This window comes from Piliocolobus tephrosceles, chromosome 9 (assembly GCF_002776525.5).
Source record: "Piliocolobus tephrosceles isolate RC106 chromosome 9, ASM277652v3, whole genome shotgun sequence".
Lineage (NCBI taxonomy): Eukaryota > Metazoa > Chordata > Mammalia > Primates > Cercopithecidae > Piliocolobus > Piliocolobus tephrosceles.
In genome coordinates, this window is record NC_045442.1 from 41,803,844 (window position 1) to 41,821,363 (window position 17,520).

Sequence of the window (17,520 nt, forward strand, 5' to 3'; positions counted from 1 at the left end):
TGAGATCGTGCCACTGCACTCCAGCCTGGGGGACAAGAGTGAAACTCCATTTTAAAAAAAAGAATATAAAATGTTGGCCTGGCATGGTGGCTCATGTCTGTAATTCCAGCACTTTGGAAGGCGGAGGCAGGCAGATTGCTTGAACCCAGGAATTCGAGACCAGCCTAGGCAACATGGCGAAACCATGTATCTACAAAAAATTTTTTTAAAAACTTTTGCACCAAATGAACACAGGACATATCAAAATTTGTCTATTGTAGCTAAAGCATTACTTAGAGATAAATATAGAGCATTAAATGCACATATTAGAGAAGGTAGTGGCAGAGCTAGAACAGAAGCCAGCTTTCCCCAGGCTTTCTATGATACAGCATTGCTGGTGTTTCAGGATGAGAGTTTTTTCAGTGCTCTTGGTGGTAAACTGCCAGTTATTCAGCCCAAATCTAGTCTCCCCTTTTTTTCCCTGAGTGCATGCCACCTAGCCAGATACATTTTCTAGCCTTTCTTGCAGAGAGATGTGATAAAAATGGCTACATTTTTTCCAAATGATTTGTGCAACTTCAATTTCAATGTGCTTTAAAAGATATTGCTTGCCTTGAACTTTCTCTCCTTTCTCCTCTCTAAGCGGCGGGACTTAGATGCTCTTGCAATTCAACTTTAACCACGCAGAGGAATACATTACCCTAGAGGATGACAGTGTAACAAGATGGAAGGAATCTGAGTTCCTGAATAACCTCCTGGAAAACTGCCTCACCACTCTGCATGGGCTAGACCTTTATATAAGAGAAAAACAAAATGTACAATAAATACTCATTATTTGTGGAATCTGTATTTGTGATTTTTCCCTACTTGCCACAATGTATTGGTAACTCCAAAGCAATACTCATGGTGCCTTTGCAAGCATTGGTGGATACACACCTGCAGAGAGTGGTGAAAAATTTGTCATCCAACGTGCTTGTTCCCAGCTGAAGTCAAAGAGGGCATCACTCTGCCTTTTAGCTTCAGCTCTAATACTGTAAATAAGTCTCTTTTTCATGGTTTATTTAGAGGCACATTTTTTGCACTTTTGTGCTCTTTGTTAGTAATTTCTCAGTTTAAAATGTCCTCCAAACACACTGCTAAAGTGTTATCTTGTGTTCCTAAGCACAGGAAGCAGTGATTTGCTTTAAAGAGAAAATGCATGTGTTGATAAGCTTCCTTCAGGCATGAGTCACAGTGCTGTTGACCAGGAGTTCAACATTAATGAAGCAACAGTATATATTGAGTAAGGTGTCCTTAAACAGAAACACCCATAAAACAAATTGTGTATTGAATGGTTGATGAAAAATGTTGTGACCAAAGGCTCATAGGAACCTAATCCTGTATATTCCCCAGGAGCAGTGGTTCTGTATTTGCTAAGTCAGTGTTCACACTGACTTTATAGAACATAACTACTGCAAATGGTGAGATTCAACTGTATTTCTTATTTAACCCCCTGTATTCTAAGATTAGCATTTACCTTAACTAATGTAAGTAAGATTCTAGTGTAGTTCCTGTTAGTCAAAAATAAATAGTGTATGTATTGATTCTAAGGTATATTTTGTATCACCAATGTCCCCATACTGCACACTTACAAGGGGGTAACTGGAGTTTAATGAAGGAACTATTTACAAGAGTGTAGAGTAAGGGAACTGTACTGCGGTGAATAGGCCTCCAAAGATCCATATCCTTCTCAGAGCCCCAAAGTGCGACCTTACATTGAAATAGGGTCTTTGTAATTAGTTAAGATCGGTCATACTAAAGTAGGGTAAGCCCCAAATCCATTTTGACTGCAGTCCTTATAAGAAGAGAAGAGACACAGATGGGGGAAGGCCACGTGAAGAAGGAGGCAGATACTGGAATTATGTATCTACAAGCTGATTAATGCCACAAATTGCCAGCAACCACCAGGACCAGAATAGGGTTAGGAAGGAGTCTTCCCTAGTCTTCATGCAGAGAAAGCATGGCCTTGCTAGTACCTTGATTCCAGGCTTCTAACCTCCAGAACTGTGAGAGGATAAATTTCCCTTGGTTTAAGCCATGAGGGTTCTGGTACTTTGTTAAGGCAGCCCTAGGAAACTAATTCAGGGGCTAACAAGGCACAGTGGGGGCACCGCGGACTGTAATAGGGAGATGCTATTATCAGCCCTGGACCCAAAGTGGGAAGGGCAGGAGTGGCTTCCAGAACTCAGAGAGAGAGAGAGAGAGAACTCAGAACTGTGGGGGAAAGCGTCACTCAATAGGAACTACAGTCTTAGTTACCTAAATGTAACCACTATCAAAACCTTGGTCTATAGGGAGGGACCCAAGAGAATAAATACCTTAAGCTCTCTCTCCAGCTGCCCTTCAACCTTCTGTTTCCCCTTTCCATGGACTGAACCTGATTAGAAGCCAGAGATAAAGGCACCCGGGTGCTACAGTGCTTAGTGATCAGCCTTCTGGGCCCAGAGCAGGGTAGATGGAGAAGGGTGCAGAGTGGATCTGAAGGAACAACGACTATTCGGCACATGTTTTCTCCCTCACATTTACATCTGAAGTCATCTTATAATCAGTGGTATGTCGTCGTTTAATTGGTAGTATCGTATCTTTGTTTTTTGTTTTGACACAGAGTTTCACTCTCACCCAGGCTGAAGTGCAATGGTGCAATCTTGGCTCACTGCAACCTCGGCCTGCTGGGTTCAAGCGATTCTTGTGCCTCAGCCTCCCAGGTAGCTGGGACTACAGGCACACGTCACCATGCTCGGTTAATTTTTGTATTTTTAGTAGAGATGGGATTTCATCATGTTGGCCAGGCTGGTCTTAAACTCCTGACCTCAAGTGATATGCCTGCCTCGGTCTCCCAAAGTGCTGGGATTACAGGTGTGAGCCACTGTGCTTGGCCAATATCTTTTTACTTTCTTAGTGCTACATTAAAAATGGCATGTACTATAACTGATAGAGTCTTAGGCTCAATAAAATACATTAACAAACATAATGTTGGGTACTCAGGATTGACAGAAATATAGACATATGAGACCCCGTTCTGTGTGTACTGTCCAGGGAAGGGAACAGGAGTAATAAGTGAAGAATATATTAACAGTGCAACTCAGATGACAAATGAATATTTTACAACTGAGTATGTACAGGCTTGACTGATCTGTTGAGGACTGGACCAGAGGCTGTGCCCATGGCCTATAGCATGAATATGACACCGGACCAGTATCATTGCTGCTCATTTCTAGTCAGACTATAGCATTATGTCCCATTCTAGGGCAAAGAGAAATATAGAAACTCTGAAGAGTATTCATAGGAGAGCCACAAAGATGTAATGCCTTTGAGGAAAGGTATATCGCAGTGGGCCCTCTAGGAATCAGCTGGCAGAAGGTACAGGCGGAAATGACTGTAGGGGGGAAAGAGAAGACGTGGAGAACTTGTGTCAGGTGCAGGGCAAGTAGGAGGAAGGAGGATACAGTAGGAAGAAACTTAGCTCTGTGCAGCTCAGAAAATCTCAGCTGTGCTAGTGGGGATGCCCAGAACAGAGACTGCTCATTGGAGGAGCCTCGCATTGGACAGGCCTCACTGGACGGGAATGACCTGGTTCTAGATCCCCTATGGGCACAGTCATTAGCTGGGAGTGTCCCAGAGACACTCCCGAAGAGACGTTCTCTTGGTAAGAAAACCGTGGTGGATTCTGAATTTGCTACTGCTGGACATGGTCAGCTAACTACACTCCTCACAGAGGCGCTCACTCAAAGGGAGGTTTGAGCAGTGTACTACCCAGTGCACTCCCCATAGCTGCCACAAATGGTTAAAAAAAGACTACAGCTTTGGTTTGGCTAGGGCGTGATTTGGGTGTTTTTTCCTCCCATTACCATAAAAATGATTATAGGTAGACTCTACTAAGAGTATGGGTGATGGAGACCAACATGCATGAGTTCAAATCTTAGTATTACCACTACCCAGCTCTGCGACCTTGGACAATTCATTTCATCTCTTTGAGCCTCAGTTTTCTCATCTGTAACATAGTTTTTGAGAGGATTAAATGAGATGGTCATGTAAAGCACAATGTCTGGCATGTTGTAAGCATGCAATAAATACATCACTAGGGCTCCAATTTCCTTTAGTGTACCAATAAAGACATCTAAAGGTAATTTGCAGTCTTAAAGAGCACATATGCAAAATGGTGATCAGCAACTCTCCATCTCAGCTGGGGGCAGCATAAAAAGAAGGAAGTGGCTGGGTACGGTGGCTCACACCCGTAATCCCAGCACTTTGGGAGGCCAAGGTGGGCGGATCATGAGATCAGGAGATCGAGACCATCCTGGCTAACACGGTGAAACCCCGTCTCTACTAAAAATACAAAAAATTAGCCGGACGTGGTAGAGGGTGCCTGTAGTCCCAGCTACTTGGGAGGCTGAGGCAGGAGAATGGCTTGAACAGAGCAAGACTCCATCTCAAAAAAAAAATTAGCCGGGCGTGGTGGCGGGCGACTATAGTTTCAGCTACTCGGGAGGCTGAGGCAGGAGAATTGCCTGAATCCAGGAGGTGGAGCTTGCAGTGAGCCGAGATCGCACCACTGTACTCCAGCCTGGGTGAAAAAAAAAAAAAAAAAAAAGAAGCAGCAAGAAATGTGTAGTTATAGAAGAGAGAATTGTCTGATGATGAGAGCAATATACAGTACTCCTATTCCTAATGTGGAAGCACACGGGCTTGTAACACCTCCTTCCATAAGGATGACTTAAAAGGAGATGAGACTGCATCTGTCCAGGAGTTCATATGTGGTCTCGGAGGCAAGGGGACCACAGCTGACCTCCCAGGTCTATGGCTTTCTTATAACTTCAAAGAACAATTTTCTTTAGTTCCTGACTAATGCTTACAGCTGCAGGGCTTTGATGAACTTACCCCAAGTTTTGTCCCTCCCATGACCTCTGGTTCACCACATTCAAACTTTTCCCCATTACAAAATTTAAAAGCAGCCATGAAAGCAGGCCACAGTCCTCCTCTCCCTTTTAAAGCAAGATGCCTACTTTAGCCATATTAAAATTACTGAGTGGTTGTCATATACAGACGAGTAGTTTAAAATATAATGAAAAATATCATTAATAATAGCCACACAAGATAAAATACTAAATCACTCAACAAGAAATATGCATGAGGTATATGAAGAACACAGAAATACTTTTGAGAGCAGAAAAAAATTCAAATAAATGAAAACATATGGATTTATTATGATGATTATTAGATAAGAAACCTTAGTGTTTAAAAAAGTGTCAATTCCCTCTGGATGAATGTATACAATTAAACGTGGGTACAATAAAACGATAATACCAATAGGATTTTGGGAGTGTGAGAACCAGGCAAACTGACTCTAAAGTTCCAATGGAAAACCTAGGTAAATTGGGAGGCTGGAGGGATGCCAAGTTGTATGTTTCAGAGACAGAGAGGAAAAAAAGAATGCTTTCATTAAGGCATACAACATAAAATGGCTAAGTACAGACTCTCCCAAAGAAACACTGACAATACAGTGCAAAACAGTGTAAATGGTCTTGGGGGGCTGTTTCTAGGTAGCCACGGGGACTCTCTGTAAAAGGCCCATAAAAGGCCTGAAGCTTCGAAACAACACTTCAGTTGATAGTTGCTGCCTTTGAGCTGAGTGGTCATGTGATCATGGTAGGCCTGAAGACCTCAAACCTTTGATCCATATGTTCTTTGTTCCATGCACAATGATTACAGTAAGAAAGATTATCCTCCAAATCAAGACAGGGATAGGGCCCTTGTGCCTTAATTTTAAGATGTGCAGAGAGAGGTAAAGGAAACACTGCCAGTGTGGAATCCCCAGAAGGGTGAGATGTCAAAGCTGATGCTTAACGATGGGTAAGTATTCCTTGGCTATTTTACAGTATAAAATAGTTATCAGCATTTAGAGGCAGCTATTTACTATCTTTTCTCCTCCTTCTCCTCCTCCTCCTCCTCTTCCTCCTCTCCTCCTCCTCCTCCTTCTTCTTTTCTCTTTTTTTTGAAATGTAATCTTGCTCTGTCACCCAGGCTGGAGTACAGTAGCGCAATCTCCGCTCACTGCAAGCTTCTGTATTAGTCTGTTTTCATGCTGCTGATAAAGATATACCAGAGACTGGAAAGAAAAAGAGATTTAATTGGACTTACAGTTCCATATGGCTGGGGAGGCCTCAGAATCACGGCGGGAGGCAAAAGGCACTTACTTCTTACATGGCAGCAGCAAGAGAGAATGAGGAAGATGCAAAAGTGGAAACCCCTGATAAACCCATCATATCTCGTGAGGCTTATTCGCTACCAGGAGAACAATATGAGGGAAACCGCCTCCATGATTCAAATTCTCTCTCACCAGGTCCCTCCCACAACACGTGGGAATTGTAGGAGTATAATTCAAGATGAGACGTGTATGGGAACACAGAGCCAAACCATATCAGCTTCCCACTGCAGGACTGGCATCAATATCTGGCTCCTTCACCGGTGGTGACAGTGGGCTCGACTCTCTTCATTGGTCAGCATCTCCTTTGCCTTCTGCAGTTTCTGAACAGTCTGCATTGCTTTGGAATTTTCAGGATGCTTGTTGGGGTGGCATTCCACAGCTCTGAACTTAAATTCTGCCAGGATTTGTTCAACAGTTCTGGTGGCTGGGAAGTCCAAGATCAAGGCACTGGCAGATTCAGTGTCTAGTGAGGGCCTGCATCCTCATAGATGGCTCTCTTCTCATTGTAACTTCACAAGGCGGAAGGGGCACTTTAGCAGCATTTAAAAGGCACTAACGTTGTGTGCATGAAAGTGGCTGTAAGGTCAGTTTTGATATATATTTCATTAAGATGTGATATCCCCAGCCAGATCCAGAAAATATTGCATGCAACCTTTGAATTATTCTAAAGAATTGCATAGCTATCAATGCAGTTGAGGCTATATCTCCTGAAATAAATTCAAACTATGCACTGTGCTGTGCAATATGGCAGCCACTAGACACATGATGTATTGAGCATTGAAAATGTGGATAGTATGAAATGAGATGTGCTGCAAACATAAAATACACACTAGGTTTCAAAAAAGGAAGGTAACAATCTCATTAATTAAAAAAAATACTAAAATATAATATATACATATGTATATCACCCAGGCTGGAGTGCAGTGGTGTGATCTCGGCTCACTGCAAGCTCCGCCTCCTGGGTTCATGCCATTCTTCTGCCTCAGCCTCCCGAGTAGCTGGGATTACAGGCGCCTGCCACCACGCCTGGCTAATTTTTTTTTTTTGTATTTTCAGTAGAGACCGGGTTTCACCGTGTTAGCCAGGACAGTCTAGATCTCCTGACCTTGTGATCCACCTGCCTTGGCCTCCCAAAGTGCTGGGATTACAGGCTTGAGCCACCGCCCTTGGCATATATATGTATCTCTTAAGATGGAGTCTCACTCTGTCGCCCAGGCTGTAGTGCAATGGTGCAGTCTCAGCTCACTGCAACCTCTGCCTCCCAGCTTCAAGAGATTCTCCTGCCTCAGCCTCCCGAGTAACTGGGATTATAGGCATGCTCCACCACGCCCAGCTAACTTTTGTATTTTTAGTAGACATGAGGTTTTACCGTAACAGTCGACTGGTCTGAAACTCCTGACCTCGAAAGATCCGCCCACCTCAGCCTCCCAAAGTGCTGGGATTACAGGCGTGAGCCACCATGCACCACCAATAATTTAAAAACATTGACTGTATGTTGAAGTGGTAATATTTCAGCTGTATTAGATTTAATAAAATAAATAGTTAAGCTCACCTGTTTGTGTGTTTTTAGTGTAACTACTTGAAAATTTAAGGTTGGGCACGGTGACCCACGCCTGTAATCCCAGCACTTTAGGAAGCAAGACGGTCGGATTGCTTGAGCTCAGGAGTTTGAGACCAACCTGGCCAACATGATGAAACCCCATCTCTACAAAAAATACAAAAAGTAGCTGGGCATAGCCGTTCATGCCTGTAGCCTCAACTACTTGAGAGGCTAAGGTGGGAAGATCACCTTATCCAGGTAGGCTGAGGTTGCAGTGAGCCACGATCAAGCCACTGTACTCCAATGAGATCCTGTTTCAAAAGGAAAAAAAATAAAAAGAAAGAAAATAAAATTTAAAATTACATGTGTGGCTTGCATTAGATTTCTGTTAGCCAGTGCTAGTGTAGAGCACAAAGAATGTTTCTGGATTTTTGGCCAAAATTCTAGATGTACATTTTTCTCTTTAGCAAAGGTGTTAGCACCATTATAGGCCTGCCCTTAGCAATGTTCTAAATCAGTGCCTACAATTAAAAGATTTGTTTCTTTTTTCAATTCTCTAGGCAACAGGTTTTGAGTCAAAACCTGTACTTTTTACCATAGGCATGAAACTAATGAAATATCAATTTTTATTTTCTTGTTTTCTTCTGCCAGTTCAACATACAAAGAATAAGTGTTAGTTGTTCAACATGTCTTTTGTTCTTGTTACAAACCAGTTGAACTATCACTTTGTAAAATTATATATATGATTTTCAACCTAAATCACCATCAATGACAGATTAAACAAAGAAAATTTGGTACATATACACCATGGAATACTATACAGCCATAAGAAAGAATGAGATCATGTGTTTTTCAGGAACATGGATGAAGCTGGAGGCCATTATTCTAGTGAACTAAGGGAGGAACAGAAAACCAAAACTGCATGTTCTCACTTACAAATGGGCGCTAAGTGATGAGAACACATGAACACAAATAGGGGAACAACAGAAACTGAAGCCTTTTTGAGGGTGGAGAGTGAGAGGAGGAAGGGGAGCAGAAGAACTATTGGGTACTAGGCTTAGCACCTCAGTGACTAAATAATCCGTACAACAAACCCCTGTGACACAAATTTACCTATATAACAAACCTGCACATGTACTCCCAAACCTAAAATAAAGGTTAAACAAAAATAAATAAAATTGTATGCTTTTCCCCTACTTTATTGTCCATTAAATTAATAGCTTCATTTTGACTTCTTCATCTACACAGTGATCTTTTATTTTATTATTTCTTAACTATCTTCTATGTTTGGCTGTTCTATTTTTAGTTTTTGAAACCATTTTTATTAAATCTAGAAATTTCCCATTATTTCTGTAAATATTGTGCTGTTAATGCCATGAAAAGATGAAAAGTGCCATTGTGTGTGGCTAAGTATTGAAAATTTATTATTATTTTAAGAATATTATATCAATTTTTTATATTGGCTTGTAGTTGTTATCGTGGAATACTGTCAAATGCTGTTTAGTCAGGTTTTTTTTTTTTTTTTTTTTCCAGTTTCAGTGATTCCTGTGCTCTTTTTATGCCCAAGTGATAGTCATTTTCTTTCAATAGAGAACCTAAATGTGTCCTTTCACAAGTCTCTTCATTGGCCAAAGCTAATCATGAAGATCACTGTGAAACATGAGAGTAGCTGCAGAACTTTGGCTTTGTGCTTAGCATATAAAAATGTCTAGTTTCTCCATTTGAAGAAATTTTGATGGAAAATGAAATATTAAACCTTCTGTCAGGCTGGGTGCGGCAGCTCACGCCTGTAATCCCAGCACTTTGGGAGGCCGAGGCGGGTGGATCACTTGAGGTCAGGATTTCAAGACCAGCCTGGCCAACACGGCTAAACCTGGTCTCCTAAAAATATAAAAGTTAGCCAGGCATGGGGGCACACACCTGTAATCACAGCTACTTGGGAGGCGGAGGAAGTGGAATTGCTTGAATCCTGGAGGCACAGGTTGCAGTCAGCCAAGATGGCACCACTGCACTCCAGCCTGGGCCACAGAATGAGACTCCATCTCAAAAAAAAAAAAAAAAAAAAAAAAGTCATAATGCAAGAATCTACTGCATTCCTATTATCTGAGAGGAAGGACATGACAAGTTTACCCTTTCTCATTCCCAAGGGTTTCTGCCGACCAAGTTCCTCATACTCTGGAGTAATTCAATTGCCAACATCAGGAGCAGTCACCCGCAGTCCCTTTTGTTTTGAGAACACTGGACAAGAAATATGGAGAAGCATTTCCCTAGGGACTGAACAGTATGACCGGGTCTTGTTGTACTGGCAGAACTAAGCGCTCCCAAATGACAGACGACTTTTGTGCTCTTTAATATTTTTTTTTGTAAATGTGTTTGTGATATGCAGCACCCTCTCCAGAGCAGGCTTAGGCAGTGACCCTTCTCATCTGGCCACAAGGGTAGTACTGCTCCTCATAAGAGCTTGTGCTACTGTCATGAGCTTGAAGGATGCACACACACTGACTCATTACCCTTGTGCAAGATCACCTCTGCCCTTTACTGCAGCCTTTTCCTAGGCACCAATCCCCTAGATAGCGCCAGGCAGCCTGGAACTGGCACTGACTTAAAACAGAGAGCACTGTATTCTACCCAAATGCCTAAGAATGAAATCTCCAAAGGCCACTGCTTTGTTTTCCAACTTGTATGAAATCTAAATAGTGCTCCAAAATGAAATCCTTGTTCCTCCAGAATTGTAACATATACACTTGTTTTAAAGTCTTTATCAGTAAAAGCAAAACAAAACAGAACAAAACAAACAAAGAAAAAAATGGCCAGGCATGGTGACTCACACCTGTAATCCCTATACTTTGGAGGCCAAGGAGTGGAGGATCATTTGAGGCCAGGAGTTCAAGACCAGCTTGGGCAACATAGGGAGATCCTGTCTCTAAAGAAATTTAAAAATTTTAAAAATTAGCCAAGTGTGGTGACATGTGGCTGTAGTCCTAGCTACTTGGCAGGATCTCTTGAGCCTAGGAGTTAAAGACTGCAGTGAACTACGATCATGCCACTGCATACCAGCCTAGGTGACAGAGTCAGATGCTGTCTTGAAAAAATAAAAACCAAAGAAATCCAACAATAATAATTCCTATCATTTGTATTTGCTTTTAATTTACAAAGCATTTTTTGTACATCCTCTTACCTACCTCATGAAATGGCATTTTGTGAGTGTGGAAACAGGTTCAGAGATATTCAGTGACTTCTGCAAGGGCAGAAAACAGAGCTGAAAGTCGAACCAAGGTCTTTCCAATACAGCATAGCTGTCTCATCATAAGGCCATAGACCTTGAACATCCTCCACCAAATTAATCCGTTGTTTCTGCTCAGCCAGAATGCCTTTCTACCAGTCCCAAATTCATAGCCTTCTGCATGCATCAGAGCTTCCCCCTTAATGAGGAGGAGCCACTCTCCATGCTTTTGTTAGACCAAGGGGCCTAATCCCTTCCATCTTTGCCTGCAGACTCCATCACAGTAACTCTGGCTAACATAAAGATGTGCCTGATGAATCATTACCTTGTTTGTAAGATGATGGTGCCAGCCTCTATGGGCAGACCCAGAGTCAGTTCATGATGATGCTTAGACCTGTCTACCACAAAATGAGCAAAACAAGGACAATATAGTGAATTTTGGTAGCACTGAATTGATCAGATTAAGGATTATTCTTTATTCTGCGATTATGTCCTTTTTAAAAAATCTTTTGCGGGAGTGGAGGCAGGTGGGTTTAAAATATCATTTTTTTAAATAAAATGATGATGCTAGTATTATAGATGGTAGTTTGAAAAGTTTAATGTCTTCACTTGGCAAAGTATCAAAGTGGCAACCTTATGTCTTTCCCCAAAATGTCTTAGAAGGTTTTGGAATTCTAGACATCTGGGGATTACCGGCTTGGGGGATGATTTAATATTCTCTGACTCCCTAGAGTGTCACCAGTGGTGTTCTATGCCTCGGTGAGGTAGTAGCTGATATGGGTTTCCTAAATGTCTTTTAGTTAAAACATTAGCCTTGTGCTTAATATAAGCACGTGAGTGTCACCACTTTCTACCAAATGACTTATGAAAATAGTGACACAGCAAAGTAACCTGGTGTATGGAAATACCTCCCAATTGTACAGGCTCTTCGTGAATTAAATAAAGGGAGGGCACTGGAGAAATTAAAAGTCTCAAAGGTAGTATGTCGTAGTGAGCGGGGATCCCCAAACTCTGGGTCGAGTTCAGCCTGTTAGGAACTAGGCCGCACAGCAGGAGGTGAGTGGCCAGCGAGTGGGCATTACCGCCTGAGCTCCACCTCCTGTCAGAGCAGCGGAGGCATTAGATTCTCATAGGAATGCGAACTATTGTGAACTGTGCATGAGAGGGATCTAGACTGAGTGCTCCTTATGAGAAATTAGTGCTTGATGATCTGAGATGGGACAGTTAGTTTCCCTGTCTTCCGCAAAACTGGTCCCTGGTGCCAATCAGGATGGGGACCGCTGAGAATGTAGATTCTGGAGTCAGATAACCAAGGTTCAAGTCCCAGTGATGTCTTACCATGTCACACACTTAGGAGACAAATTACTTATTCTGTCTCAATTTCCTCGTGTTTAAAATGGAAGTAATACTAACGGTGCTAACTTTATAAGACTGTTCTGAGGATGAGATATGTATAAAGCACTTAATATAGTGTTTGCTGTATAGCTAGCGCTTGATAGACATTTGTTATAGATGGGTGTGGAGAAAAAGGCAATGGGGTTAGAGGGAAAGAATGCTGAGATCCACATATGGGATAAGAAGAGCAACAGGGCTTGTGAAGAAGGTTTACTTTTTTTTTTTTTTTTTTCTTTTGAGAGGGAGTCCCGCTCTGTTGCCCAGGCTGAAGTGCAGTGGTGCAATCTCAGTTCACTACAACATCTGCCTCCTGGGTTCAAGTGTCCCCTGCCTCAGCCTCCCAAGTAGATGGGATTACAGGCACCCACCACCACGCCCGGCTAACTTTTGTATTTTTAATAGAGACAGGGTTTCACCATGTTGGCCAGGCTGGTTTCAAACTCCTGACTTCAAGTGATCCACCCGCCTTGGCCTCCCAAAGTGCTGGGATTACAGGCGTGAGCCACCACACCCAGCCTAAAAATGTTTTTAATCGTCATCTAACCAGAGAAAAGAGAATAGTTAGGCCAGGTGTGGTAGCTCACACCTGTAATCCCAGCACTTTGGGAGGCTGAGGCGGGCGGATCACGAGGTCAGGAGATCGAGACCATCCTGGCTAACACAGTGAAACCCCATCTCTACTAAAAATACAAAAAAAAAAAAACCAAAAAATTAGCCAGGCGTGGTGGCCGGCGCACCTGTAGTCCCAGCTACTTGGGAGGTTGAGGCAGGAGAATGGTGTGAACCTGGGAGGCACAGCTTGCAGTGAGCCAAGATCACACCACTGCACTCCAAACTGGGTGACACTGCGCTCCAGCCTTTTGAGACTCTGTCTTAAAAAAAAAAAAAAAAAAGAAGAAGAAGAAGAAGAAAAGAGAATGGTTTAATTTGGGCTTGGGTAGCGCTGTTGTAAAGCAGCAGAAAATCATCAAGATCTAAATGAGAGGTTAAGAAAAAATGAAAAGACGAAATGTCTTTATTTATGGGACATTTGGCTCTGGAGGAGAAACCCTGGGAAAGGGGGTTTTGTTGCATCAGGATTGAGTGAGACCCCCAGCCAGGGAAGCAAATTTGGTCTGCACAGGAAACCTGCTTTTTTGTGTGTGTACCAGAAGCTCAGCAACAAATAATTTCCCTCAAAAGCCTGGTTTTTAAATGTGCTAACTAGACACTGATCTAGAATAACTACAGCCCCCAAATTTAAATTCCGGAAATATGCTATACGGGCTGAAAATAATGAAAATTTAAGACAAAATTATCATAAAAAGCAAATCACATAACGAAATGCAATGCATGAATCTTTAATATATTCTGGATTTAAAAAAATTAGTAAAAAGGCATTTTGGGAAAACTAAGAAAATTTAAATAAGGACTATATTTTAGGAGTTATTAAATTAGTGTTGATTTTCTTAGCTGTAATAAATGGTGTTGTTGGTACATAAGAAAATGTACTTATTCCTAGTTGCTGCATGTGAATTATTTTGGGGCAAATTGTCATGAGGTCTGCAATTTACTTTCAAATAACGCAGGAGAGAGGAATCTCTCTATACAGACAAAGGATATAGCAAGTAGTGCAAAATGCTAAGAAGTGAATTTAGGTGAAGGATCTACAGGTGTTAATTGTATTACTGTACTACACGTCCCATTTTTTTCGTAGATTTGCATATTTTCTACATTAAAAGTTTGGAGAAAAACTAACTGGATCGCACCTCCACTTACAAATATAAAAAAGTCTTAGCGAAGGGAAGAAAAGTGAAAGAGTCAGGGTTCTGTTTCAGTTTCCCCACGTGCAAAGTGTGGGGGAGGCTGCAGTTTTAAGCGCTTGCCTGGGCGCTGGCTTCCGTCTTCTGGGCTCGGTGCGGTGACTTCCAGCAAGGGAAGCCACCTACTTTGCACTGGCTTCGCGGGCCCCACGGTTATCTTAAAATGTTTTCTAAATTATTTGAATTTGCGATGAGACTTTGTGGTTCTGGGGGAATGGCGATTAAATAGTGAGATTTAAAAAAAAAATAACACCAAAAGAGTCACGCGTGCACGTGGAGGACTGTGAACGTGGCGAGCGGCAGCACTGCGCGCGGGGAGATAGATGCTCCGGGCACCGGTGGAGCTGTGTGGGCTCCGGGCTCCCGGCGGTGCGCGATGCTGCTACGCGCCGGGCGAAGCTCGGGGCGCGCACAGGGTTAACTCCGGGCGAGGGGACCGCGCGTCCTCTGCCCGCCCACATTCCTCCGCTGAATGCAGGCGGTGGTCTGATGCCGGTGGGGTGATTTCGCCCCTCGGCGTCCGACCTTCCCACTGGCCAGGCCCGCGCCCCTCCCGGGCCGGCCCTGAGCTCCGCAGTCACGTTATCTTTCCAGCTATTCACGCGGCCCTGCGGGGTTACAAAGAGGGACATTAAGAAGTCTGTGGGCATCGCAGGAGCCTGGAACGTGGGGACAATTACCGTGTCTCTGAATGCCCCTGTCCCCCAGCCTTGTAATCTGACCCCTTCCATGATGTTACAGGGGGCCCTGTGTTTGCAGATTTGTTTCTTTGTCTGAATTTTGGCAATAAAGTGAGCTACAACTTCAGAAATGTGTGTGTGCCCTTTCATTAAATCCGTATTAACCAAACAAAAAGGAGATACTTTCATTGATTTGCCTTTGTCTAATTTATGAAGCATATTTTACAAAATATAAACTTTTTCAATAATAGGGAGAAAATCAGGTTTTAGGTCTATGGAAATCTAATGAAAATACATGTTTTCACAAATAATGCTCCAGAATCAAGTCTAATCATTTAACCTTCTCTTGGATTGACCACATTTTGGGATTTTTTATTTGACAGCTTCAGCTGGCACTTTTTTAAATCGTATAAAATATATAAAACATAAAAGAGAGGTAGGTGCGGTGGCTCACCTGTCATCCCAGCACTTTGGAAGGCTGAGGTGGGCGGATCACCCAGGCAGGCGGATCAGGCGGGCGAGACAGCCTGACTAGTGTGATGAAACCCCGTTTCCACTAAAAACACAAAAATTAGCTGGGTGTCCTGGCGTGCGCCTATAACCTCAGCTATTCCGGAGGCTGAGCAGGAGAATGGCTTGAACCTGGGAGGCAGAGGTTGCACTGAGTAGAGATGGTGCCATTGCACTCCAGCCTGGTAACAAGAGCGAAACTCTGTCTCAAATAAATAAATAAATAAATAAACAAATAAATAAAACAAAACATAAAAGAGGCCAGGTGCAGTGGCTGACGCCTGTAATCCCAGCACTTTTGGAGGCCGAGGCAGACAGATGATTTGAGGTCAGGATTTCTAGACCAGCCTGGCCAATGTGGGGAAACCCCATCTTTACTAAAAATACAAAAATTAGTTGGGTGTGGTGGCACTCACCTATAATTCCAGCTACTAAGGAGTATGAGGAATGAGAATCGCTTGTGCCTGGGAGGTGGAGGTTGCAGTAAGCTGAGATTGCCCCACTGCACTCCAGCCTGGGCAACAGAGCAAGTCTCTGTCTCAAAAGAATAAGTAAATTAAATTAAAAGAGTGTAAATGCTTCACTTTTATTACATGACTCAATGACCATGAAAATTAGACACAGTGTGATTAAGTGTGTGTCAGTCCATTTTATGTTGCTATAACAGAAAACCCAAGACTGGGTAATTCATAAAGAAAAGAGATTTATTTTCTACAGTTCTGGAGGCTGGAAAGATCTGGCAACTGCATCTGATTGGCTTCCAGTGCGGGTCCTGTGCTGCATCATCACAAGGCAGAAGGCATCACAGGGCAAGGGAAGTGGGGGTGCACTAAGACCCAAATTGGCTTTCATAAGAGACTTACTCTCATGATAACTAACCCACTCCTGTGATAACCCATTAATCCATTCATCCATCAATGGATTAATCCATTCATGAGGGCAGAGCCCTTTTGACCCTAATCCACCTCTTAATACGGTTATATTGGAGATTACGTTTTAACATGAATTTCAGAGGGGACAAACATTCAAAACATAGCAGCATGCAGAACAAAATGACATTTATTATTACTAGAGAAAGTAAATTAGCATGCACAGAAAAAGTGAAAGGAAATGTCCAAGGAGAATGTAAATTTACTTCTTCAATTAGTAATTTTTCAATTCTTCAATTAGTTCAAGGGCTCATGATGAGCCAGGCTCTAGAGAATGAGCAGCCATTGGTCCTGCCCTCAGGGATGTCCCATTCATCCTGAGGAAGAGTGTTGAATCAAGTGGCCCGTATCACCAAGGCCAAGTACCAGGTGCTGCAGGAGCCCCTCAAGGAGCGATCCTCCATGGGTTCGGGGTCACAGGTGTGTGAATACGGGGGAAGGAGAATTCTGGCAGCTTTCCTGAAGGAAGAAATACTGAACTGAAACCTGAAGAAACAGTGGAAGTTAGGCCAGTGGATCTCCAACACTGCTGGATGTTGGAATCACCTGGGGAGCTTTAAAAAACTCCCCACAATTAAATCATAATGTCTAGCTTGAGAGTCTGGGATCAGAATTTTCCAAAAAATATTCCAGGTGATTCCAATGAACGGCAAAGTTTGGGGAATTACTAAGGCAAGGGGAGGGAAGCTGATGTGTTTAGATTTTCTCAAGGAAAAAACTTGGCCAGCGGGCATGGTGCAGGTGCTGGGATATAATTGTTCTTTGATTCCTCCTTCTGCTTCTCACTGCCTTGCCTCTAGTAAGCACTCAGGAATATTTACTGACATTGGAGCAAAAGCTAATAAAAATTTAGATGTATCCAAAAACCAGGACTTCCTCAAGAATGCCTTTTAGCACTCACTGTTGATGAATTAGGGTCTAAGATTTATAGCGGCAGGCTGTCACAGAAGAACATAAAATCCAGCATTTTGACAGCTAGGGGGAAAAAAAACCCCTCTTCTCTCAATTCCTGTTCTCCATCTTCAGTCACTGCTATAATTGTAACTTCACAGGCAACCATCCAAGCAATTTTGTTTCTATCTTCAAATGGCTTCCCCCTCTTTATTAAAAAAGCACAAGGCCTGCCAAAATTCAGAGTATTTTAATTATGAAAGGTCAAGAACAGCCTAAGAAAGAGGCCACATAAGAAAGCATATTCCTGCTGCTTAAGGGAGAAAA